This window comes from Lissotriton vulgaris, chromosome 11, assembly GCF_964263255.1.
Source record: "Lissotriton vulgaris chromosome 11, aLisVul1.2, whole genome shotgun sequence".
In the NCBI taxonomy this organism is placed as follows: domain Eukaryota; kingdom Metazoa; phylum Chordata; class Amphibia; order Caudata; family Salamandridae; genus Lissotriton; species Lissotriton vulgaris.
In genome coordinates, this window is record NC_141699.1 from 234,352,236 (window position 1) to 234,369,444 (window position 17,209).

Consider the following 17,209-nt stretch of genomic DNA (forward strand, 5'->3'; position numbering starts at 1 on the left):
GTGGTGGGAAAAACCTTGAAAATTACCAATTTTACCACTAAACACTTTAGGAAATTTTTTAAGCATAAAATCTCCAATCTCAGTTCCTTCATTAATAACTAAAACAGGATCTGGACTGTTAGGATTTAATACAATATCTAAATCCCACTGATCCTTCCACCCTAGAACAGAAGGTCCAAGTTTTGCAACATACAATTTACCTAAAGATTCCCTACCTTTGAACTTAAATTTTAAAGGTTTGTAACCAATCACATTAATTTTACCGCCGGAAAACCCTTCAGCAGAAATGTCAGGAGAAAAGAGATCATTTCCTAAATATCGTACAAATTTAGAATTCCAAACATTTTCATTGATGATGGTATATGGGGAACCAGAGTCTGCATAAATATCAATAGGGACCCCACCAATAAGCATATTGCATATAGGCTTTTTAAGGACATTCCTTTTACCTGAGTCATTAATATTAAAAATGTAAACTTTCTCAATAGGTTTAGCAATGCAGTCATCATTCATAGAACAAGGTGTAATACTCTTTACACATTCATCATCAACATAACAATGCATAACTTTGTTAATTCACCTGAATTCTCATCTACTATTACTCCTCATTCTATTCATTGTAAGGATCATGGTGGTTTTAGTGTATCTGAAAACCTTTCCACCAGCTCTAATCTTTCCACATCCGATGTAGTAGATCCCCCCCCAATGTGGATGTAGTAGATACAATGGAACACGGGATAGCATTCTGAAAAGGATTTAAAGAGACAACATAACAGACCCCCCCTTGCAAAACCAGGTTGTTTTGTGATAGGTAATTTTGGTGTTGCCTCAATAGGTTTTGGGCCCTTGCCTGTCTCAGGTACTTGACCCACCCACACAAGGGAGGTACCATTTTTCTCGAGAGACTTTGAGGAAAGTGGCCTTTGTGGATCCACACAGATTCCAGAACTTTCCACCACAGAAATGTAAGGACAATGTTGTTTTTTTGGACAAATTTCGAGGTTTGCAAGGGATTCTTGGTAACAGAACCTGGTGAGAGCCAGACAAGTCACCCCATCCTGGATTTCCTTGGGTGTCTAGTTTTCAAAAATGTATAAGTTTACTAGGTTTCTCTAGGTGCTGGCAGAGCTAGGGTTCAAAATCGACAGCTAGGCACTTTACAAAATAGTATCCGTTTTCACTGTAAAATGTGGTGTGCCCAAGTTGCATTTTAGGCCATTTCCTGTCGTGGCACTAGGCCTAACCACACATGTGAGCTACCATTTTTCTCGGAGGACTTTGGGAAATGCGGGGTAGGTGGAATTATGTGGATCCACGCAGATTCCAGAACTTTCCCCCATGGAAATATGAGGAAAATTGTTTTTTTTTTTTACAAATTTTGAGGTTTGCAAGGGATTCTGTGTAACAGAACCTGGTGAAAGCCAGACAAGTCACCCCATCCTGGATTCCCCTGCGTGTCTAGTTTTCAAAAATATATAGGTTAGCTAGGTTTCCCTAGGTGCCGGCAGAGCTAGGGTTTAAAATCGACAGCTAGGCACCTTGCCCGGTCCTTTGGTTCTGTTTTTTTAATATTTTTACCAGATTTGTTAATCTTTCAGGAATCTATCACAAGCATCACTCCTGGAAGCTTGTACTATTGCCATTATTTTAGGTTTCTGTGATTCGCAAGTCATCACTGACTCCCATATCAAGCAACTATGATTCATTTTTTTATTACGTTAGCAAAAGTGGTGTCCCATTTGGTATCACCTTCTAGGGTTCAGAGTGGCATTACCCTGCCCCTTCATATAGTCTTTTTATTTCAGAATGTGGTGACTGAGGTCCTTGTCCTGTAATGAGAGCCAAAAGAGAATATATTGTCTTGCTGGCTCATATCTGCAAATCCATCCATGGATCTGAAAGGCACAATAGAAGCAAAAAACGGTGTTGTCCAGTGAGATACTTTTTTTTTAATTGCCTGTCTAGCACATTATTTGTAAATCCCAAACATCAAAAAAATACAAAAGTGATATCCCACTCAGGAACTTCTTATTTAATTTGTTTTATGTAAAGAACGAATAAATGATCACCTTCTAGATACAGCTCTACCTTCCTGCTAAATGCTAAATTTGGTGTTAATGCATTCTGTCATGGATCCTGCAGATGGAAGCAAACTTTCCGATAGGAACTAAAATGCGAAAACCCTGCCCCCCCCCCCCCCCCCCCCCCAAAAAAAAAAAAATGATTCCTGTGGATAGATCTATGAGTGCCAAAACATTAAAAGTGAGCAAATACTCTCCCAAGCTTTGTTCAAATAATCCATGGGGGTCACAAGTTATGGACAAATCAAGAAATGCCTTTTTATTGGGAACGTTGTTTGAACCATGCAGTGGAGATTGCCACTACGTAATACTTGTGAAGTTTCAGTACTCCTCAGATAGTTTCACACCCCTAGACCATCATGCACGAAAACCTATCGCTACCACGGATGATGGATGAGTTTTCTGCAGCTTAGATCACTGTGTCATTGTCTAGGCATGTGTTACTTTTATTAGGAATCATTCTACTAATGTTCTCTGTAATGGACTAGAGAGAGTTTATATTTGTCATCAGTATATGTATCCATAATTTGTGTGTGTGACTATATAAACATATTTTGTTTGGAAGTGTAGGGGGAGCAGAAAGTGCTGCGTTGAAATGTGACAGATGGTTAAAGGGAGGTTTGTGGAAGGCTAGATGTCAGCATTGAGGGAACACGTCAGCTAATACCTATGTTTGACGCTATATAAGGCACTTACATTTTTGCAAGACATCTGTAGATAGTGTATGGGTTTTGTGAGTTGTGCATCAAACCCTAAGAGTATGTATGACATTGAGATGTTGTGAAAAATGTGTGTGCAATAGCAGTAAACATTTAACAAACAGGCACAGTAAGACTAGTGACAAATAATGGACATGAACGTTTACTTAGTGAACTATTCCCAAGTGACCTGGTGCTCAAATGCTTGACGAAATTAAAACAACCCTAAGTGGCATGCTCACCTAAACATTATATGCATAATTTACACGAAATGCCAACACTGGACATAATGGAAAATTAGGATATGACCATCTGAAATGAGCATAGAGATCGGTGTGCAGACTATCTCATAGCAGTTTAATAGGTGTGTGAATGGTCAAAACAGTAGTCCTAGGTGGAGTGCATGGGCCTCTATAAGGGTGATATATTCTCTCATACGATTCATAGTGATTCTAATCGCATCATCTGGCTGGGCGTTTTTTCAATTGGCCGTGTAGTAGTGGGCAGTCTAAGGCCAAGAGGTGGTGTGGTCAGGATAGGTGGGACATCTTTGAGCGTCTTGGCTTATAGCGGAAACAAACATGGTCATGTGTCAATTTTCAGCTGACATCATTAATAGACTTCTATGAACACACCTGGAGAAACACCTTCAATTTCAAATGCTGAAATAAGAAACCCAGCATTTAATGACTGTCAGATCATATATGTGCCGACGTTGATGCCTTTGGAATGCTCGCTTTCTCGTGTTCTTAATTTTACAGTAGTAAGTGAGTTGTTGTTCGTCTTAATGCCCAAACTCTTTCCCTTGCTCTTCAGGTAGGTAGGACAAACAGGACATCATATTATTCGTATTGGTCCACGAGTATGCTTTTATCAAACACCAATGCATAAAACTATCCAATTCTAAAACAATCCATAATGAGCTTGTGGCATAAAATAACTGTTTTCATTGGCGTGATATCAGACTGCAATCTGCAGTTTTCTACTTATGTCAAAAGAACAAAATATGCAATGCTACATACAGAGAAGAAAAATAATTTTACTCTACAAGCAAATCAATGTCCATGGACTTGCTTCCCTCTTGTTCCACGCATTCCACTGAGGATTAGATGCTATCACCCCCCCCCCCACCCCCGCCCCCCCGAGTTGATTTTGATCTGCATGTGCTCAGACAAGCCACCATTTGCCTTTAAGCATGTATTTGTATTCACTTTTAATTTGTTCTAGCTTGTTTGTGTTAGCGGATGCATGATTTACTACAAAACAGCATTTGATCCACGTATTGCTTCAGGTCAAAAATAAAGGTTCCAATCGCAGCTAATGCCATTTGCCACTGCTTAACCCAGAGTCTTCCATTTGCATGAGCTGCATGTCTTGGGGTGATATTTTGATAAACCCAGATCAACAGAATTGCTGTCCTTCAGCTCAGAATTAAATGTGAACTTCTCCTTGCCCTGGCGCTCGAGGACAGCAGTGGATAAACTGTGTGCACAATTGCACAGTTGAGCAGGATTGAAGCCTGGGGTGTGCAGTAACACCCTTCCTGCCGCACACGTCTGTGCGCTTTTTTAGCCTGGTTTCCTCATGGCCATTTCAGAGCAAACAGCTCCGAGTGAATCCTTTCGATTTTTGAAAGCCATTAATTTTAAAGTACTGAATGTGCTTGTCACTAAACTCCTTTCAGAGGATGTCTATGAAGAATGGTAGTTTTGCTCACAAACCGGTGGTGAGATTTCTCCAGGGAAGTAGATATATCCTGAATTGGTAGGCTGCTATTGCTGGCTCTCAGAACTGAAAGAACACTAACATAAACATTAGTTTTTTCCATTCCACAAATCAGTAAAGGAGCTTTAAAAGCTCCATGAAGCAGGGATATGTGCTTCATTTGTGCGCATCTGTAAGATAGTTGCAATGGAACAAATTACTGCTAGTTATATTCAAAAAGACTATGTACCTTACATTGGACTGCAAATTAAACGAAAAATACATTCATAACAAACTCTTTCTACATCATATTTTCAGTGTATAATGGCGCAAAATAAAAAATCCTAATTATTTCAGCGGACATTGCTATTCGGTTTACTATGTGTAACATTTGTGACACGAGTAAGTAATCATTAGAGTACTCATTTAAACCATCTAATGTCTACAATTGATCGTTCCTCGGTGATAATGCACAGTACAGAGTTGAAGCTGCAATTAGCTGCAGTTGCAAAGCAGTCTATTTCCTTGTCGAAATGTGTGATTCTGCAAACATTTAAAAATGTCCCTACTCATATGGAACAGAAAAAAGTGATGGGTGAAATGCTCCATTTAAGCTTGGCCTTTGATAATTACTTGGGCCCCCCTTCCATTTCTTTTCCATTATTCTATTCAAGTCAGAGGCTCAAACATAAAAAAATACGTCAGTCTTAGTCTTACTTCAATAGAAACAGTCCATCCTGAGCTTCCAGACCATATTACCCCTCCACAGAATGCAGCCACCTCCAGGCCAGTTAGGGGCCAGATCTGGCAAATTGGCAAAAGGATACTATAAATGTTTTTTTAGCCTTAAAGAACATGACATTATATTGTGTGCTTCTTATTTTGACATCCGGACCAACTTGACTCTTATAGGAAATGTCAATTCCTTGTTGTCCCTAATCAAGTGTCTGAGGAATGTATTTGATATTTAATTGAACTCAATTGATTCTCACCAAGTGCTCACGGGTTTCATTTATGCTTTAGTATCTTGGAATTTTTCACTTATGTATATTGAATCTTATAGATACATCTTTGAAGATTAATCTAATATAGTGTGACTTCAAAAACTTAATAAATACAAATATTCTGGGTTACAACACAGATCGCTGAGATAATTATGTTGAACTCACCCTAGCAGCAGACTTTTCCAAACAGAAATGCACGAATTAAAGCCCTATCAAGAAAAGAACACACAATCAATTGTGAAAAACAAAAAAAAACATTTAATAGGAAAAATGACAAAATATTTAAAATGTGATCAATGTTCTAAAGGAAAAGGGTCCAAGTGTCTACAAAGCACCAACCAATTTCACTATTTGTGACTGACAATTTCAGACTGTGATGGAGCACATATCGTGTACAACCTGTAGGTCAAAACCAAAGAAAAGCTGTTATCCGTGCACTTACTATTCTTTCTGAAAGCTTAAATCCAGTGCAAGCTGTATGCTGGCGCCAACAATGTTCCGGCCACTTATGAAACGCTGAGTCTGTGCTCCAGCTGAAGCCTTCACTTTTGATGCCAAGAGCTCTGTGTGGTTCAGAGCTGGTATTCACCACTACTGGGGTTGTGCTAATGCTCGGTTGATCAAATTAGTCTTATGATTCGACTCAGGGCCTCATTTATAGTTTGTCAGAGCAGGAGCCTATTTTAAGTTGGTGGGTTCCTGCCTTACAAAACTCACAGATCTGCCACCTCTTTTAGAGCTAGGGCAAACACCACACTTCTGGTGGTGGAGCCTCAGTGAGGCCTGCCTTCGTAAATCATAGGTTGGTATGATGGCCATTGCAATATAGTCATTCCATTGAACATTTTTCAAGTTTGGCTCGATCAGGAAAAGCCTGACAGTTTCGACATGGAAAAAATATATATGTATATATGGACGTACGTGGAGATCACCCCAAGTGCATCAAGGACATTTGCTTTTTGTTTTTTCAGAAAAAAAAGACGTCCGCAGTGTGGGGCCAAAAAACTTCACGCTGAATCAGCATCATTTTTTGCCTTGTGTGGTATTGCTTCATTGGAGGATGTTTATTCAAAAAAAGTTCTGAAGAATTCAGATCCAGAGAACCTGGCTAACTATTGGAACAAGACACCTTTAGGTCTGTTACAGGAAACAGGGAAAGAAAACTTTTTCTTTATAGTCCCCTCACTCACCGGAGTTTCCTCACGGTGACATGCTTCATCATTGGGGCTTCTCAACCAGCTACGGGTTGAGGCGTGCTGCGACTATCGCGGTTGCGAAGGAGCACTTTTTTTTAAGACTATGTGTCGTGTAATGTGAGAGAAAGGGGAAAATGAAGTGGAGTGAAAAATTAAAAATATCCTACTAGTGGGCTAAACTAACTTTATTCAGGCTCCTAGTGGATATATTAAAAATGGGGTGGTTTACTAGGTGAACCGGTTCTATTATGGAACACAGTGCCTAGTAAAAGTGTCAACTAGTTTCGAGCTGTACCCCACAGCTCTTCTTCAGGACTACAACAGGGTCCAGCCCTGTGAGTACCACTCCAAAACAACAACAAAAAATGAAAGGTATGCCTATATTAATTTTTGAATATATATACTCTTTTCTTGCAATTCATTGGCATATCTGTGGAGAGAAAATACTTCCAATATTATTGGTACAATATCCATTTACCCAGTGGTGTTATCAGAAATCAAGAGTGACATTTCATATTAAAATGGTGTCTCAATGAACTTCATAATGATAGTGTATAAACACCTTCACCCATTTCACACACACACTTTCCAGAACCGAGTGGTCCCCTCATCTACAGGAGCACCCTACGTGAATTATCTGTCGCTATACATTAAAATAAACAGCACACATGTGACCTGGTCTGTGGGTCCAACACATAACAAAACGGACAAAACAAACATAAAGAGGAAAAATTCGTACTTTTTCATAGGTTTCACTGAACCTCATGGTCAATCGCGGGAAGGTCATATAGCCCCGTAATTACCTAGTAGATGGAATAATTAGAAACAGATATAGGTTCTAAAGTATTTAGGAATCGGAGCCACACGCGCTTACGAAAACGCGTGGTGATTGTAGCTTTTCTATTCCGATATCTAGGGTGGATCTTACTTGTTACAGGTTGCTGTCTCGGCGGTAAACCTACTCGGCTCCCCTTGAGACCGGCGATCGCTGTCTCACGCTAGGAGAAGTGTGTATTAAACTTCCCCAACGCTCGTCTTGCTTCCGGTTATGGAGCTAGACCGCGTATGTAATTCAAAGATGGCCGCTCGTGTTGGAACCGGGCGGGGGCCATCTTTGAATTCTCGGGTAGTATACCGGATTAGTATATAATTACTTGGGCATCAAAAGGAAATCGGAGATTAAACATACACAAAAATTTGTGAATATAGTAGAACTAGTTGTTGAAGCTAATACATATCGTGATCTTTTAACCTAAGATCAGGTGGCAGACAGATATTCTTATCAATACTCCCAAATCTTAGCAACCATTACCTAGACTGGGGAGCATCACATACCATTATCTATTAGGCTGGTCTATGTATGATATTGCTAGACTTAATTTTATTTTCTTTTGCAGTAGTGGGTACTCATTCTTAGAACTGAGCAAGTGTTAGCTCAAGGAGCTTTGGTTGATTGAAGAGCAGATTAATACTGTTAAGTAGAGAAAATAATAATCAGAGGGGCTTAAGTTAATTCAGAGATCAGATTGAAAATGACCTATAACAGGATACTTAACATGATAATAAACAACGCATAAAGGAAACTTACGGGATTTTCAGGAGCTCATTATTTTCAAACTCATACAGGTCTTAATCTCTGTTCTGTTGATATTTATACAGGGTGAGTTCTGCTACTAGTAAAAGTAGTTCTTTGAATTGTTTACCCTTATTTTGCCAGAAGGCCCCATGGAATGGTGTCATTAAGGCCAAGGGTGTCAGTTTTCAACTTGTACACCCAACGTTGTTCTTTGTTCAGGAGGCGCTGTTCCAAGTTATCCTGTCCATACAGTCTTTCAAGAATGACCCATTTCATATCATTGGGCGTATGATTACATTCAATAAAATGGGATATCATTTTTGTTGTAATTCTCTTCCGTCTGATATTACTTCTGTGTTCGACTATCCTAGTGCTGGCTTTTCTCGTAGTCATTCCAATATAATGCAATTGGCAGTTGCAGGTTATCATATATACCACTCCAGAAGTATTACAATTCGTGAAGTCCTTCAATTCCCAAGTCATGTTGTTGTTGAATGTTATTCTTTTTGTGGCTTTTGTCAAATGACAGACGCTACAATCGCCACAAGGATAATGTCCTGTGGTCACTGTACTGATAGTTCTTTGTTTCGGATTTCTGTTTTCTTCTTGTGGACGGGTATGGACTAGATGGTCTTTTAGATTTTTACTTCTTTTATGGCTGAACATCGGTTTCGGTATGTCCAGACTCCCACAGTTCAGGGTGCGCCAGTGTTTTCTGACGATATTTGTTACCATGTTAGAGGCAATATTGTAGGTAGTGATGCAAATTGGTCTTTTTTCACAGTTCTCTTTGGCGATTTTTGGCTCCAATAATGCTTCCCTGTTATTATTAGCAGCTCTTTTTTTAGCTTTTTTCACCAGATGTGCTGGGTATTGTCTGTCCAGTAGTTTTTTTGTGAGGTCATTAGCTTGTTGGTTGAAATCCTCTTTGGAACTACAGTTACGTCTCAGTCTTAAGAACTGGCCAAAGGGTAAATTCTCTTTTAAATGTCTCGGATGAAAACTATCAAACACTAACAGGCAATTTCTTGCAGTTGGTTTAAAGTGCGTCGTAGTGCTGAGAGACAATCCATTAACCATGATGTTTAAATCCAGAAACACTAATTGTGACCTGCTCATAGTGTGAGTGAATTTGAGAAAAGGATCTTGTTGGTTTAGCCAAACCAAAAATTCTTGTGCCTCTATCTTCGTACCTTCCCAAATGAGAAGGACATCATCGATATACCTTTTCCAAAGGCTCACGTGATGTTTATGAGGGTTAGAATCATTGAGAATTTTCCATTTTTCCAGGTGGTGAACGTATAACCCTGCTACGCTCGGCGCAAAAGTACTTCCCATGCTAGTGCCATGGGACTGTCGAGAGAGGGTGTCTTCGAAGCAAAAGAAATTTTCTGTTAAGGCCAAGCGGCAACATTCCAAGACGACATGGCGTGGTGTCTGATACTCCCAGTCTGCTTCAAATAAAACATCTTCCAATATCTGCAGGGTATCGGCATGGGGTAAGCTGGTATAAAGACTTTCCACGTCTAATCCAATCAGAATATTCTTTGTCGGGTCAAATGGAAGGTCTCTCAATACTGTAAGGACCGATTTTGTGTCCTGTAGATAGGTCTCAGTGGCTTGAATCAGTGGTCTTAGAAAAGCATCGGCATACTTGGATAGAGGTTCCAATATTGATCCTATGCCCGATACTATCGGTCTGCCCGGGGGATGTGTTATGGATTTATGAATTTTTGGTGTCGTATAAAAGTAAGGGACTATTGGATTTTTGGTTTCCAAAAAGTCTGCTTCTTTTTTTGTTAGCCAGTTATTGGCGGTAGCTTCTTCTGTTAGATAGGCTATCTCCCTTCTGAGATGATTGGTAGGGTCTTCTGTGATTTTTACATAGTTCCTTTGGTCAGCTAAAAGATCAAGACAGACTTGCCTGTAGGTGGTTGTATTCTGCAGCACTATCGCTCCACCCTTATCAGCTGGCTTTATTGTAATTTCCTTTGTGGATGACAGTTTCTTCAGAGCTTCATGTTCTGCTTTGCTTAGATTGTGGAAAACTTTAATAGTTTTGGGGTCAATTTCTGCAATCTCCTTCATAACAGCCTTTTCAAATGCTAAAACCTCCACTGGGAGGTTAGCACTTGGAGGGGTAAATGTAGACTTTTTATGAAGACCGGTATCAGTCGTGAGTAGGTTGGTTGAGGGTTTGTTTTCAAAGAAAACTTGCAGTTTAATCTTTCTTATGAATTCATTCATCTCTTGAGCTAAGAGGAACTTGTCCATAGTAGGGGTAGGGACAAAGCCCAGCCCTTTCTCCAAAACCTTTTTTTCGATATCTGTAATTTCGATATCTGATAGATTAACTACTAAGCTGGTGGTTTGTTTGTTGTCGGTTGATCTACCGGTCCCATACTCCTGGTGTGACTTCTGGATGTTTCTATTGGTTGGGCCCATTAGACCTGTTGGGTTTTTCTTGTCTTTCCTCTTTGTTGGCCCCTGCCTCTCGATAAAAAAGGCAGCTGTTGTTGTTGGTCTTGTCTTTGTGGATTTCCCCAAAAATTCTGAGCTTGATGAGGATATTGAGGGGGGAAGCTTGGTGGTCCATAAAATAATTGGTGAGGTGGTGGTGGGCCATAAGGCGGCGGGCCAAAATAACCTTGCCAGTTCGGATTGTATCCGCCTCTGTTCCTAAAGTAACCTCCTCTCGGACGTCTGGTTTTATTACGACCATAATTCTCACTATTGTTGGAATTATCTGATCCTGTATCCGAATTGTCTGAATCCGTGTTGTAGCCTGGATTCCTATTAGGGGGAACATAGTCATCTTTTGTATATGGATAAATTTTTTCCCGTGAGAAGTTCTTCAGATCTTTTTTAAATTTGATGGTTTTTGTATCTTTTAGACTTATCTCAAAGTCAGCCATTTGTTTATTCAGTTCATCCAATCGTTTTTTTAGGTCGGTAACGTCCTGGAAGGTTTTCAATTGTACTTCAATTTTTATGGCTTACACTTTCATCTCCTCCCCTAGTCTTGCTGCAGTTTTTATTATCAAGACCAACCAGTCTCTGGTGCAGTGCCAAGAGATTAATGACCAATCGGTTTTGAATTGTTTGTCCTGTTGGAAAATAAAAGGCTCATTCCTTACTATTAATCCCCTTGGTGCTGTGTTTGACCTCAGATATTGTGCCATCATTACACCATGTATTAAAGTTTTTACTTGATTCCTCTTAAGTTCAGTCAGTTCATCCCAAACTTGGTTAAAGCCATCTGAATCCCTATGTATGTTATCTGGAAAATCTCGTATTGATGCCATGACTCTTTCGATTTCTTCCTCTGTGAATGTTAGGCCCGTAATTTCTGCCATTGTCCCCACACCACGTCAATGGAGGATGCACAGAGTTTAATGATATCATCATCAGACAGTCGGCCATCTCATAATAAAGCAGCTGGTCCTCCATCTGACAGTAGAGGCATGAGCCTCTGAAGGTTTAGGCATGGCAAGGAGTTTATTTTAACAGATAAATGTATCCGTTTTTAAACTGTACTACAAGCTAAAGTCAAAAACAAAAATGATAGGCTGTCAGACAAAGTGAGAGCCAGTATTAAGGATGAGGTGTCCAAAATGATGGAGCTAAGTGTGATTGGGAAGAGGATGTGGCATCACAACATGAGCTGTTGACTTTGAAACTGCAGAGCTCGGCTTGAGTTTAGACGTGGGCTTTACATCCTGCAGTTTTAGGTGATTTACTTTATCTCCCCATGTATAGAAAAAAAGGATGGGAGTTAGTGCAATGTAACTGGTGCTCGTGTAAAGTGATCTAGTCCCTTGGGGTCACATTTGCGATATATAAAACTGAACAAGAAATTGGTCCTCCAGTAGCCCTTGATCCAGTCCAGTGATTCTGGTAGCTGAGCCCATCCCATAGGGTGCCACACCAGAAATATGCTTCTGAGTGGATTACAGGAGGCTCAACTCAGTCATCAAGACTGATGCACACCTCAACCCTGAGCTGAGGAGCTTAATCAGTTAGGAGCTGCTAAGTTCCAGAGTACGTTTGACTTCAATCAATCAATCAGGATTTGTTAAGTGCAGCAAATAACCTGGGAGGGTCCTGAGGCACCATAAGTGCTAGCTGCTTTTTGGTGATCAGTTCATTGGAACAGACAGGTCTTGAGTCCTTTCCTGAATAGCTGGAGCAATGGGGTGGTCTTGAGATACTGGGGAAGGTTGTTCCAAGCTTTACCTGCAAAGTGTGAGGAGGAGCATCCTAGGCGGTTGGCTCTGCGGTTTCGGGGGCTGTTTGTGGGGAAGAGGGAGGCTGATCATAGGTGTCTGGTCAGTTTGAGGGAAGTCATGCGTTATTGATGTACTATGCTCCTCTTTTGTATATGTGAGTCAACATCTTGGACTGGAATCTTTTCTGATCGGGAGCCAGTGTTGATCTTGAGGTGGGGTTTGATATGTGTCCATCTGGGGTGGTCGAGGTTTGAGTTTTGCAGCTTAGTTTTGTATTGTCTGTAGTCTCTTTATGAGACTTGCGGGGATTCCTACATAGTGTGTGCTCCCACAGTCTAGCCTGCTGGTGATGAGGGCCTGCATGACTGTCCTTCTGGTGTTGACTGGGAGCCACCTGAAGTTTTTTAAGAGCATGTGCAGGGTGGGAAAGCAGGCAGATGAGACTGTGTTTACCTATTTCTTCATGGATAGCTAGCTATCCAGGATGAGGCTGTGGTTGTGGGTGTGCTCTGGCAGGGGGAGAGCCAAGATCAGCAGACCACCATGTGTCATTCCATGCAAAGTGTTGCTCTCAAAGATGACTACTTTCATCTTGTTCATGTTGAGTTTGAGACAGTTGTCCTTCATCCACTCAGTAAGATTCATCATGCATCTGTGGGAGTTGCCTCTGGAGGTAGAGGGGTCTACTGAAAGCATGAGGATACGCGGGGTGTCATTGGCATAGCAGATGATGTTCAGTCTGTGCGACCTGACGATGTTGGCCAGAGTAGTCATGTACATGTTGAAGAGGGTTGAAGGACTGGGTTTTTCTAAGACCCAGCGGTGCCAGGGACAACACCTGAAACCTTCGTGGGTTACCTGTTCCGGCGTACAAATGACAGAGACACGGGACACTTCCTTCGGCGTCAAAGATTCGAGGTTTATTTACTGCAGGGAACACAGAAGTCACAAGAAGTACATAGCATGTAGGTTCAAGGAGACTGCTTCGAATTGTATCTGTGGATCGCTCCTTTTATACAGTTTTTCGTCATACGACAACATGGCAAACAAAAGGTTACAACCCGGTTCCCACAGTAAATTTCATAGGGGGTCGCTTTCATGTATTCAGGGTCCCGGAACATAATTACAGTAGCATTGCCGGTTCCCAACTGTAAAAGTACATCTTCTCACCATTAGTGCATTCCATTCCGGCAGTAAACGAGTCAAGGAAGAGTCAGAAACAGGTGCAGAGGAAGACGAGGATAGCGAACAGATTGAAAAGAGTGTAAAGAGGGTGCTATCAGAAACACGATTGCAGGGATCAAAGGAGACGTGCCTAATGAATGCACAACTGAGACAATAGACCGGCACGGCAAGATGAGCCTCGAGCGGGGCCATCTGCCTTGCAGTGTCATCCCCCTCGTCAACAAGACACCCTCAAAGGAACACGTGTCTTCCGCAAGAGTTTGGGAATCCCAGGGTCACGAAGCGGACAGTGTCCGTTCGCTGGCTACTTGAGGGCAAGAAACAAAATGGATGCCGTACCTAAAATGGAACCTGTGGGTTCAGATGAAGAAACCCACGAAACAGACGAACGGTTTAGGTTAGCACAGCGAAAACGCGTACACCCACTAAACTCGTCATTTGCGGTTCATAGATGCCAGACTCGACCATATTCGAGCGAGTCAAAAACACCACTTACAATTGTCACAGAACCTCAGACGCTCCTTTTGCCCTCATGTAGGCAAGCACTAGTCGGAATCAGAATCGATCTCGATATTCATCAGACCATCCAGATGTTGCTGCAACATTATTCTATCCATCAGTGCTTCCTTGGTAACAGGTGGCCGTCTTATACACGTCGTAGCACAGAGGCCACATAAGGCGGGACCACACTGCACACAAAGACAACACGTGAACAGAAATGCTACAACAACCCCAATGATCATCAGAATTTTCCAACCCCACGTCGACATCAGGCCCCAAAACCACCCTAGTAGCGTCCAATCCCCTTCTCCACGTGTATGGACTCGGAGATCTTATGCAACTTCGAGATGGCTTGATAGACAGTTGGAGCGTTGTCAGGAATGAAAATGCAGCAACTCGAATGGATCACCTTACATACTCCACCTCTATCTACAAGGACAACGTCTAAAACCATACGATTTTGTAACGTCATAAGCCTGTCAGTCTGAAGCTCTGCTGTAATATTACCAAGGGCGCTCGCAGTGATATTATCAGTCGATTCCACCACTCGAGTCAACTGTCTCAGGTTCCTACTATTAATCATAGGTCCCCAAAACGGCAAGAAACCCTTAAAGAAGTCTCCTGCTTCTTGACCGGCAGTGTCCTCTTCGCTAATCACGCCTCTCACAACTCTGGTCTTGTGATAATCCGACCCAACAGTAAAGGTCGGCGGCAACAGATTCGCAATATAACATGTGCCTGAGAAGTCACGAGGCAATCATGTATATGCGCGGTCGTAACAAACAAAGTAAGTACCCTTGGCAGTCAGAAAAACAGGGGAAGAGGCCGTCGGCAAAACATACGTTTCGGTACAGGCACTCCTCCCAAGCTGAGCTCGCGGGCTTCGGCCAAGGCCTTTCAAACAGAAGTTACCGAGATGGGGTACGATCCAGATCGGAGACGAGCTTTTAAGCTGCCGATCACCCACTGACATGCTATACTCAGCCTCACTCAGATCTCTGTATGCTCGCACCTCTTCCTCTGGGATAAGCGATGCGTCAAAGATATCCCTATCTAAATCGGCAATCGCTCTTGCCAAGGGCTTGTGGTACCGGCCAGGACCATGATCTGCAGTGCGTGGCTCTCGATGGGGGTAGGAATCTAGTGCGCTACGAAACATAGTTTGGAATGCTCGAGCTGAACCCTGGGAACTATAAGGAAGGACCAAGTACGGAATTCCCCTATCCGTGGTATGTGGCATTAACCCACACACCCAACAGTTGGTAGTGTTCATCACCAACTGAAGCTGATGAAGGAGCTGAATGAAGGAATTGTTCATGAACTCTGCACGTCTAACCTGCTCATGTTGGGGTGAGGTGTGAAAGGAATGAGGAGAAACAGTGGAAGTAGGTTTGGGTTCAGAGGAAGGGGTAGGTGAAGCAGAAGGCAATAATGATTGTATCGCATAGTATACTCCACCCACCAGTAACGAGGAAACAGTTAGGAACAGTAGGAACACCTGAAACATAAAACATTTGGTACGTACAACCTTATGCAGTTCGAATCTTTGCGCTTGAGTCTTCTCCACTTCCGACAACTTTGAGAAAGCCATCCTCTAAAACCGTCCGCAACGTTCTTGACCCACTTCGTTCTGTGTAGCAATGGTCAATCCCCAGGAGTTCCTAGGAATCAACGGCCTCCGACCTAGTGTCAGGACCTACTAAACAGAAGGAAGTACCCGCACGGCCCTACGGTCAACCCGGAAGTAAGGTTCTTTTAATCAAACAATATATACAAAATCTCCTAGCTGTGGAAAAACACACATGTGGAAAAGAACTCAGAAATTAATAGAAACCACAGTTGTTCAAAAATGTTCAAAAGGATAATGGGGGTAACGTAGATTTCAAAAAGGAAAAAGCAAAAATAATTTTATTTGTCTCTGGTATTGGAACGAAGAAAATATCTGCTTCTTCCAGGACGAGTCTGCTCTTCAAACAATTGGTCGGATTGTGGAACAGAGTCCTGTCGGTCAGACGATAGTTCAGATCTTGAATTCTCGAATGGCAAAGGTTCAACAAAGTTATCTGGCTGCACTGAAGTATCTCCCACAGGCTGAGCGTCACTGAACGGCACAAAGTTCGGCAAAGCTTCTGTTTCCGTTGCAGCGATGCCAGTCCTCACCCACGAGTCCGCTGGTAAATGTATTTGTACCTTTTTGGTGTGGGTGGCGTGCACCCAATGCTTGTGGCCCTCCAAACGAACAGCGGTTCTCGTAGCGAGTAGCACTTGGAAGGGTCCAACAAACCTCGGCTCGAGGTTTCGCTTCCGGCCAAAGTTTCTGGTAACCACCCAGTCTCCGGGTTGGAGCTGGTGGCCTGGACCCTCAGTTTGCGCCGGCAGTGCTTCAAAGACCTCAGTTTAGCAGTCAGATCATGAAGGTAATCAATTAGCATTGGATATTCAAGATTTGTGAATGCACTGGGTCTAGGAACCCCCCAAATATTTGCAGGACGGCCGAACACAATCTCATATGGGCTGAGCCCTGCTCGAGAGTGTACAGTCGCCCTAGTTGACAGAAGAGCCAGAGGCAAAGCATCGGGCCACGAGAGACCAGTCGTAGCCTGAATCTTTGCGAGTTTTAGTTTTAGAGTACCATTGTACCCCTCAACCAAACCTGCTGACTAAGGATGATTGGCGCTGTGGAATTTTTGTGTAATTCCAAGGCCCTTACACACACTCTTCATCACACTCCCCACAAACTCACTTCCGTTATCAGACCATACAATCCGTGGCATTCCATACCGAGGGAAGTATTCTTTCAATAGGACTTTCGCTGTGGACAGGGCAGTATTGTCTTTGAGAGGGTAGGCTTCGATCCATCGGGAGAATGCGCAAACCACAACTAACACGTACTTCAGGTTATTACATCGCTCCATATGGATGAAATTCCGTTGGATTACCTCAAAGGGACAAGTAGGAGGAGCAAAATGGCCAGGGGGTGTAGGAGTGCCCTTGCCAGGATTGTACATCATACATACCATGCAATTCTTAACCAA